General features: G+C 56.6%; 2 non-coding genes and 2 pseudogenes across 2 annotated transcripts; all 4 read right to left on the bottom strand.

Annotated features, from left to right (window-relative positions):
- Window positions 1-127: 127 nt before the first annotated feature.
- On the bottom strand, window positions 128-1,797 carry LOC146142767 (small subunit ribosomal RNA; annotated as a pseudogene).
- A 1,029-nt stretch (window positions 1,798-2,826) lies between these two features.
- Window positions 2,827-4,939, bottom strand: LOC146142768 (large subunit ribosomal RNA; annotated as a pseudogene).
- Window positions 4,940-5,210: 271 nt separating this feature from the next.
- LOC146142769 (5.8S ribosomal RNA) lies at window positions 5,211-5,364 on the bottom strand. Its single transcript, XR_014500090.1, has one exon. It is a non-coding gene; the product is annotated as a 5.8S ribosomal RNA (ribosomal RNA).
- Window positions 5,365-5,581: 217 nt separating this feature from the next.
- On the bottom strand, window positions 5,582-7,392 carry LOC146142770 (small subunit ribosomal RNA). Its single transcript, XR_014500190.1, has one exon. It is a non-coding gene; the product is annotated as a small subunit ribosomal RNA (ribosomal RNA).
- Window positions 7,393-7,500: the final 108 nt, after the last annotated feature.

Raw genomic sequence — 7,500 nt, forward strand, 5'->3', positions numbered from 1 at the left:
GCAAACATTACCGGGTGACCGAATCGCCGGCCGGCGCGCCGCTCCTCGCGGGTCGGGCGCCGGGTAGCAAAGACTTTTTCTCTCGCTTGTCCGAGTTTCGCGTTCGCCGAAGCGTTTGCGAGACCGTTAATGATCCTTCCGCAGGTTCACCTACGGAAACCTTGTTACGACTTTTACTTCCTCTAAATGATCAAGTTAGATCGTCTTCTCGGACGCCGGCTCGACCGTTGCCGGCCGCGCCAGGTCCAATCGGAGGACCTCACTAAACCATTCAATCGGTAGTAGCGACGGGCGGTGTGTACAAAGGGCAGGGACGTAATCAACGCGAGCTAATGACTCGCGCTTACTGGGAATTCCTCGTTCAAGGGAAATAATTGCAATTCCCTATCCCTAGCACGACCGGGGTTCAGCGGGTTACCCAGACCTGTCGGCCAAGGCGAGCACATGCTGATCCGGTCAGTGTAGCGCGCGTGCGGCCCCGAACATCTAAGGGCATCACAGACCTGTTATTGCTCAATCTCGTGTGGCTAAACGCCACTAGTCCCTCTAAGAAGTTAGACGCCGACCGATTGGGTCGCGTAACTAGTTAGCAAGCCAGAGTCTCGTTCGTTATCGGAATTAACCAGACAAATCGCTCCACCAACTAAGAACGGCCATGCACCACCACCCACAGAATCAAGAAAGAGCTCTCAATCTGTCAATCCTCACTGTGTCCGGGCCGGGTGAGATTTCCCGTGTTGAGTCAAATTAAGCCGCAGGCTCCACTCCTGGTGGTGCCCTTCCGTCAATTCCTTTAAGTTTCAGCTTTGCAACCATACTTCCCCCGGAACCCAAAGACTTTGGTTTCCCGCAAGCTGCCGGAGAGGTCGTAAAACTAACGCCCCCCGATCGCTAGTTGGCATCGTTTATAGTCAGAACCTGTCCCTCTTAATCATTACCTCGCGCTCCGAAAACCAACAAAATAGAACCGAGGTCCTATTCCATTATTCCATGCACCATTATTCAGGCGAATCGCCTGCTTTGAACACTCTAATTTTTTCAAAGTAAACGTTCCGGCCGCCGCCGACACTCAGTCAAGGGCACCGGCGGAGAACCGGAGGTGAGGCCAGGACGGCCAGTACACGCCTTGCGACGGACCGGCCGCCTGCGCCCAAAATCCAACTACGAGCTTTTTAACCGCAACAACTTAAATATACACTTTTGGAGCTGGAATTACCGCGGCTGCTGGCACCAGACTTGCCCTCCAATGGATACTCGTTAAAGGTTTTAAAGTGTACTCATTCCAATTACAGGGCCTCGTTTAGAGTCCTGTATTGTTATTTTTCGTCACTACCTCCCCGCGTCGGGAATGGGTAATTTGCGCGCCTGCTGCCTTCCTTGGATGTGGTAGCCGTTTCTCAGGCTCCCTCTCCGGAATCGAACCCTGATTCTCCGTTACCCGTAAGAACCTCGGTAGGCCAGTACCGTACCGACGAAAGTTGATAGGGCAGACACTTGAATGATCCGTCGCCGGTGCGAGACAGTGCGATCCGCAAAGTTATCCAGAGTCACCAAAGGTTGCGGGCCGAAGCCCGGTCGGTTTTTGGTCTGATAAAAGCACGCCTCCCGCGAGGTCGGCGCTTCACGCATGTATTAGCTCTAGCATTTCCACAGTTAACCACGTAAAACGTACGATCAAATGAACCATAACTGATTTAATGAGCCATTCGCAGTTTCACTGTACGAGAGCTCGTACTTAGACTTGCATGGCTTAATCTTTGAGACAAGCATATGACTACTGGCAGGATCAACCAGGTAGCTACTTTAGCGTAGCCCCGAAAGGCCGACGAAGGAGGCGCCGCTGATGCGGCGCCGTCGCTCGGTCGATGCGAAACCCGAAGGCTTCTCCGTTAAAATTTCGTTCTTTGCTCGGCTGCCCGAACTCAGAAAACCGTCACCGCCCGTCGCACCCGCCGGAGTAAGACTTCGTCGGCAGGCCTTTCGACCGCCACGTCGCCAACACCGGCGCGAGCGCAACGCACGCCAGACAACTTCGCCGAAGCGACCGCTCAGAACCCGACAAACTGACACTCGGCTCTTCGCGCAGCAGCAACATCTGCCCAGCGAGCCAATCGCCTTTTCACCGATTCTTTACTTGTCGAAGCTTGTCAGCTCCCACAAGTATAGCAAAGATGAGTGTTGTCCCTGGGGTCTTCCGTTTGAAATTCTAACGTAAAAAAAAGGTGCACGATTGCGCCAGGTGTTGAACTATTGCGAGGCATATCACACGCTCGCGCGGCCTAAACAGGCTCAAGGTCGCGCGGCCGAAATGTACTCAATACTCGCGCGGCCTATACAGGCTCTTGCTCGCGCGGCCGAAATGTACTCAATACTCGCGCGGCCTATACAGGCTCTTGCTCGCGCGCGCGGCCGAAATATGTTCAATGTTCGCGCGGCCGACATATATTCAAAGCTCGCGCGGCCTAAACAGGCTCATGCTCCCGCGGCCGAAATGTACTCAATGCTCGCGCAGCCTAAATAGGCTCTTGCTCGCGCTCGGCCTAAACAGGCTCATGCTCCCGCGGCCTAAATATGCTCTTGCTCGCTGGGCGGAAATATGCTAAAGCCCGAGTGCGCGAAAAAAAAATTGTAAAGGACAGGAACAAAAAAATAAAGACCTGCCCTCTATGTGAACGTGGAAAGGCCCGCCGCGCGGCAAAAAAGTGTCCGGTACAGTCCCGTCGCCCGCTTCGTGCCTCAGCCCGACCGACCCGGCCCTTAGAGCCAATCCTTTTCCCGAAGTTACGGATCTAGTTTGCCGACTTCCCTTACCTACATTGTTCTATCGGCCAGAGGCTGTTCACCTCGGAGACCTGCTGCGGATATGGGTACGACCTCGCACGAAACTTACACCATCTCCCTCGGATTTTCACGGGTCGACGCGAGCGCACCGGACACCACAAGAGACGTGGTGCTTTGCGGGGCCCATGTCCCTATCTCCGGGCAAACCGATTCCAGGGTCGCCGCACCCTTACCAAGAAAAGAGAACTCTTCCCGGGACCCACGCCGACGTTTCCGAGTTCGCTTGCGTTGCCGCACCAGGCGCCGAAGCGCCGATCTCCGCGTCGAGGTTCGGGAATATTAACCCGATTCCCTTTCGGTCCGCCGGGGCAACGACGAGCATCGCCCCGCTTCAGAACGGCATTCGCCTATTCCTTAGGATCGACTGACCCATGTTCAACTGCTGTTCACATGGAACCCTTCTCCACTTCGGCCTTCAAAGTTCTCATTTGAATATTTGCTACTACCACCAAGATCTGCACCGACGGCTGCTCCACCCGGGCTCGCGCCCTAGGCTTCGACGCACGCCGCCGCGGCCCTCCTACTCGTCGCGGCCTAGCGCACCGGTGTGCTCGTACCGCCGCGACGGCCGGGTATAGGCCCGACGCTCCAGCGCCATCCATTTTCAGGGCTGATTGATTCGGCAGGTGAGTTGTTACACACTCCTTAGCGGATTCCGACTTCCATGGCCACCGTCCTGCTGTCTAGATCAACCAACACCTTTTGTGGGCTCTGATGAGCGTCGCGTCGGGCGCCTTAACCCGGCGTTCGGTTCATCCCGCATCGCCAGTCCTGCTTACCAAGAGTGGCCCACTTGGCACTCGCATTCCATGCCCGGCTCCAATTAAGCGAGTCGGGCTTCTTACCAATTTAAAGTTTGAGAATAGGTTGAGGACGTTTCGTCCCCAAGGCCTCTAATCATTCGCTTTACCAGATAAAACTGCGACAGAGCGCCAGCTATCCTGAGGGAAACTTCGGAGGGAACCAGCTACTAGACGGTTCGATTAGTCTTTCGCCCCTATACCCAAATTTGACGATCGATTTGCACGTCAGAATCGCTACGGTCCTCCACCAGAGTTTTCTCTGGCTTCAACCTCTTCAGGCATAGTTCACCATCTTTCGGGTCCCAACGCGAACGCTCTCGCTCGACCTCTCCGGCAAAGCGGACGAGATCGGCCGGTGATGCGGCCGCCGCGAACGACGACGTCTCACCTCCGCCGGACCGCGCCGACATTCACTTTCACTGCGCCCATGGGTTTCGTACTGCCCCGTGGCTCGCGCTCACGTTAGACTCCTTGGTCCGTGTTTCAAGACGGGTCGGGAAGGTGGCTGACTTCAGCCGCGGACCCCGTGCGCCTCGCGAAACGACACCGGAAGCGCGACCGAGACGAAGAGGCTGGGCACTGAGAACAGTCCCCGACCCACGACGCCCCAGCCGGCACCGGGCGCTCGGCCCCGAAGGGCAGACGCGGCGATCTCTCCTCGCCCGAACGGCGGGCCGACGGACACGCGCGCCTATAGTACCCGACCGAGGCCGGGTTACCTTGCGCGCGGCCTTCTCGCCGCCGTCCAGACGGTCGCGGCCTTCGCCCGGCGCTAGTGCGCTGGTCCCCGATCGGGCGGCGCCGCCGGCGGCCCGTGAGGGTCCGCACGACAACGTCGCCGACAGGGGGCCGGCTGAAAGCGACCGGGCGACCCGACAGGCCCTCCCGTTTGCCTCTCGACGGTTTCACGTACTCTTTAACTCTCTCTTCAAAGTGCTTTTCAACTTTCCCTCACGGTACTTGTTCGCTATCGGTCTCGTGACCGTATTTAGCCTTAGATGGAGTTTACCACCCGCTTTGGGCTGCATTCCCAAACAACCCGACTCTGGGAAGACGCCGTAGCGCGCCCGCCTGTCGCCGCCATGGGCCTGACACCCGCTCTGGGAAAAGGCCTCGATCAGAAGGACGCGGGCGACCGGCGAAGCGCGCCGTGACGAATTCCGTACGCCACAATTCCGCGCACTCCAAAAGCGAGCGGATTCGGCGATGGGCACATCCCGCTTCACTCGCCGTTACTGAGGGAATCCTCGTTAGTTTCTTTTCCTCCGCTTAGTAATATGCTTAAATTCAGCGGGTAGCCTCGTCCGACCTCAGGCCGAAAGTAAGGACCGGGACTATTCTTCCCGTTCCGCGCTCGCCGTCGGCGCCGCGCGCCGCCGCGCACCTCGATTCCCGCCCTTGAGCCGCCAGCCGTTGGCCTCTTCGAGGTCGACTCGCCGCCGCCGCGCGGGATTCTGGTCGCGATCGTCGCGCATCGTGCCGTGCTGTCTTGAGCGGGACGGGCGCTCGCGCGTCCGACGCCGCAGCAGCCGCGCGGAGAAATCCCCGCGCGGAACGTTTGCAACGCGACCCTGAGGCGGGCGCGGCCCCGGGATTGACCCGAGGCCGCAATTTGCGTTCAGAACGTCGATGCTCAATGTGTCCTGCAATTCACACTAATTCACGCAGCTAGCTGCGTCCTTCATCGACTCACGAGCCGAGTGATCCACCGCCAAGAGCCATCCACGATTGTTGACAAAATAGACCGCGCCGAGCGGTCGGCCAGGCCGACGCTTGAAGCCGGAGCGCGCGGCACCGCGGCACTCGACGCGCAAACATTACCGGGTGACCGAATCGCCGGCCGGCGCGCCGCTCCTCGCGGGTCGGGCGCCGGGTAGCAAAGACTTTTTCTCTCGCTTGTCCGAGTTTCGCGTTCGCCGAAGCGTTTGCGAGACCGTTAATGATCCTTCCGCAGGTTCACCTACGGAAACCTTGTTACGACTTTTACTTCCTCTAAATGATCAAGTTAGATCGTCTTCTCGGACGCCGGCTCGACCGTTGCCGGCCGCGCCAGGTCCAATCGGAGGACCTCACTAAACCATTCAATCGGTAGTAGCGACGGGCGGTGTGTACAAAGGGCAGGGACGTAATCAACGCGAGCTAATGACTCGCGCTTACTGGGAATTCCTCGTTCAAGGGAAATAATTGCAATTCCCTATCCCTAGCACGACCGGGGTTCAGCGGGTTACCCAGACCTGTCGGCCAAGGCGAGCACATGCTGATCCGGTCAGTGTAGCGCGCGTGCGGCCCCGAACATCTAAGGGCATCACAGACCTGTTATTGCTCAATCTCGTGTGGCTAAACGCCACTAGTCCCTCTAAGAAGTTAGACGCCGACCGATTGGGTCGCGTAACTAGTTAGCAAGCCAGAGTCTCGTTCGTTATCGGAATTAACCAGACAAATCGCTCCACCAACTAAGAACGGCCATGCACCACCACCCACAGAATCAAGAAAGAGCTCTCAATCTGTCAATCCTCACTGTGTCCGGGCCGGGTGAGATTTCCCGTGTTGAGTCAAATTAAGCCGCAGGCTCCACTCCTGGTGGTGCCCTTCCGTCAATTCCTTTAAGTTTCAGCTTTGCAACCATACTTCCCCCGGAACCCAAAGACTTTGGTTTCCCGCAAGCTGCCGGAGAGGTCGTAAAACTAACGCCCCCCGATCGCTAGTTGGCATCGTTTATAGTCAGAACTAGGACGGTATCTGATCGTCTTCGAACCTCTGACTTTCGCTCTTGATTAAAGAAAACATTCTTGGCAAATGCTTTCGCAGTCGTTCGTCTTGCGCCGATCCAAGAATTTCACCTCTAACGGCACAGTACGAATGCCCCCGTCTGTCCCTCTTAATCATTACCTCGCGCTCCGAAAACCAACAAAATAGAACCGAGGTCCTATTCCATTATTCCATGCACCATTATTCAGGCGAATCGCCTGCTTTGAACACTCTAATTTTTTCAAAGTAAACGTTCCGGCCGCCGCCGACACTCAGTCAAGGGCACCGGCGGAGAACCGGAGGTGAGGCCAGGACGGCCAGTACACGCCTTGCGACGGACCGGCCGCCTGCGCCCAAAATCCAACTACGAGCTTTTTAACCGCAACAACTTAAATATACACTTTTGGAGCTGGAATTACCGCGGCTGCTGGCACCAGACTTGCCCTCCAATGGATACTCGTTAAAGGTTTTAAAGTGTACTCATTCCAATTACAGGGCCTCGTTTAGAGTCCTGTATTGTTATTTTTCGTCACTACCTCCCCGCGTCGGGAATGGGTAATTTGCGCGCCTGCTGCCTTCCTTGGATGTGGTAGCCGTTTCTCAGGCTCCCTCTCCGGAATCGAACCCTGATTCTCCGTTACCCGTAAGAACCTCGGTAGGCCAGTACCGTACCGACGAAAGTTGATAGGGCAGACACTTGAATGATCCGTCGCCGGTGCGAGACCGTGCGATCCGCAAAGTTATCCAGAGTCACCAAAGGTTGCGGGCCGAAGCCCGGTCGGTTTTTGGTCTGATAAAAGCACGCCTCCCGCGAGGTCGGCGCTTCACGCATGTATTAGCTCTAGCATTTCCACAGTTAACCACGTAAAACGTACGATCAAATGAACCATAACTGATTTAATGAGCCATTCGCAGTTTCACTGTACGAGAGCTCGTACTTAGACTTGCATGGCTTAATCTTTGAGACAAGCATATGACTACTGGCAGGATCAACCAGGTAGCTACTTTAGCGTAGCCCCGAAAGGCCGACGAAGGAGGCGCCGCTGATGCGGCGCCGTCGCTCGGTCGATGCGAAACCCGAAGGCTTCTCTCCGTTAAAATTTCGTTC

This window comes from Ascidiella aspersa, chromosome 5 (assembly GCF_963924565.1).
Source record: "Ascidiella aspersa chromosome 5, kaAscAspe10.2, whole genome shotgun sequence".
Taxonomy (NCBI): Eukaryota; Metazoa; Chordata; class Ascidiacea; order Phlebobranchia; family Ascidiidae; genus Ascidiella; species Ascidiella aspersa.